The following is a 2,366-nucleotide window of genomic DNA, read 5'->3' as shown; positions in this document are numbered from 1 at the left end:
ATCGTGTGTGTGTGTGTGTGTGTGTGTGTGTGTGTGTGTGTGTGTGTGTGTGTGTGTGTGTGTGTGTGTGTGTGTGTGTGTGTGTGTGTGTAGGCAGGTGATCGAGGAGGCCTCTGCAGTGTTGAGGAACGCTGCAGGAAACTACTACGTGAACGATAAGTCGACCGGATCTGTTGTCGCTCAGCAACCGTTCGGAGGAGCCCGGGCCTCAGGTAATAACGTTTATAGTTCATTATATTATACCAAGAGAGAATACATTTAGATAAATAAAGTGTCACTAAGGAGCTGTAGATATATATATATATATATACAGATAGAGCAATATATATATGGATAGTGATATTAACAGATATACACATAGATATCTACTGACGTAAATATACCTGTAGATAAACAGATATATGGATATACAGATAATATAAGAATTACTTTATTGATCCCAATTTGGGAAATGATTGCATTGCAGCAGCATAAAAAGACATGGCGTTGTACAATAGAGAAATTAAAAGACAAGAAATCTCAAATAGAAATAGAAGAGCATCAAAAAAAGTAGAAAATATACATGTTGAAATACAAATGTACAGTAAACATGTAAAGCAGGATAGTATATAAACATTAGGTGTGTGAGGAATGGAATATTAAATATTACATTGAACATAATAATAATAACACATTGAATTTGTATGGCGCTTTTCCTAGTGCTCAAAGAAGCTAAACAATATAAATGTAAAATGTACAGTTTGATTTTAAGATATAGATGTATAGATATATAGATGTGTGTGTATATATCTATATATAACCCTAATGATCCCCCTCAGGTACGAATGATAAGCCGGGGGGGCCGCACTACGTCCTGCGCTGGACGTCTCCTCAGGTGGTGAAGCAGACTCACGTCCCCCTCACAGAGTGGAAGTACCCCTACATGAACTGACCAATCACAGCCCAGCATCTGATCAGCTGACCAATCACAGCCCAGCATCTGATCAGCTGACCAATCACAGCCCAGTATCTGACCAATCACAACCCTGGATTAGACCAGTCGACTAATCACAGCCCTGCATCAGATCAGCTGACCCTCTGAACACACGAGGGAAATGGAGCGCTCCCTGTGTCTCTTCCTCTGCAGTCTGATGCCCAACTTATGTTTAAAATACAGTTAGAGCTCAATTAAGACCAATAACAGCAATAAAATAACATTTGAGTGTTTTTAAATTCAAAATGCACTGATTCCAGCTCCTGGATGTTTCCTCCTCCTCTGATAAACTGGATATTGTTGTGTCTGGATGTGATTCATCCACAATGAAAATCATCATGAACACTGAAATAAGAATAATATTTTAGGTGAACACTGGAACATGACGAGTTCCTGTATGTTACGTCTCTAAACGCAAAGACACTGTCGTCTATGTGCGTTAGGTTTTCTAATAATTCAATAACTTTTATAGATCTGTGAGGAAGTTTCCTCTTGTTTGAGTTTGTGTCGCAGTGAAATGTGTCCCCTGATTTGTGTCGCAGTGAAATGTGTCCCCTGATTTGTGTCGCAGTGAAATGTGTCACAAGTTGATGATGTCATTATTTTTTCAAGGAGGGGTATTTTCTTCCGTCCTCAAACGAAAAGCAGCTGATTCACTTTATCTTCCGAAGGTGCCTCTGTAAATTCAGATATTTAATTTTGACAATAAATATTATTAACGTCTGTGCGTCCTCCTTCTTTCCGTGCTTCCTCTATTGCCCTGTGTAGCTGCAGCTTTTAAACACTGATCTAAAAGAACTTAAACATAATCACAAAACATCTCATTTCTCAAGAGTCAAAACCGTTGTTGAGTTTCAAAGATGATTCTTCAATTTCATTTTAAGTCATAAAATACTTATGAGTGATGTTTGGGTCATTAGAGCACTGTCTTTCCCTGCAGGTGAGTAAACTGAGGGAACAATCAGACTGAATGAACACAACACAAACAAAATATGATATTCTTTCATCTTCTTCTTCGAGTCCGTAGCAATCTCAGATGTCGTTCTGCCAGTATCGGGCACAGGCCCCAGCTGATGGGGGAGGTTCTGCCAGGTCTTCTGGACTGCACCGGGGGGCTTCGGCACATTCCAGTAGGTGGGACGTTGTCTGCACTGATCCACAGCTGCACGTGTCTTCTGTGGTGTAGTTCCACACTTTCCTCAGTGCTTTGCACCTCCCCTGTTCCACACGCAGTCTATTAAGTGACTTCCAGGTTGTCCAGCCAAGGTCGTGGCCACGAGCGAGGCTTTCCGTTGGTGTGACTCCTCTGTCCAGCCATTCAAGAGCTCGTGTGTCATTCCTTTGCCATCCATCTTCCCAGATGTTGGTCCTTGCTGCTTGTTTGGTTGTCTGG

General features: G+C 41.2%; 1 long non-coding RNA gene across 1 annotated transcript; it reads left to right on the top strand.

Annotated features, from left to right (window-relative positions):
- Nucleotides 1-64: 64 nt before the first annotated feature.
- LOC104957394 (uncharacterized) lies at nucleotides 65-1,696 on the top strand. Its single transcript, XR_799664.1, has 2 exons — nucleotides 65-212; nucleotides 819-1,696. It is a non-coding gene; the product is annotated as an uncharacterized lncRNA (long non-coding RNA).
- The last annotated feature ends 670 nt before the right edge of the window (nucleotides 1,697-2,366 follow it).

Source organism: Notothenia coriiceps, unplaced genomic scaffold (genome assembly GCF_000735185.1).
Source record: "Notothenia coriiceps isolate Sejong01 unplaced genomic scaffold, NC01 NC01_scaffold00026915, whole genome shotgun sequence".
Taxonomy (NCBI): Eukaryota; Metazoa; Chordata; class Actinopteri; order Perciformes; family Nototheniidae; genus Notothenia; species Notothenia coriiceps.
Note: the sequence above shows the minus strand (reverse complement) of the source record. Positions and strands in the feature narration are given on the sequence as shown.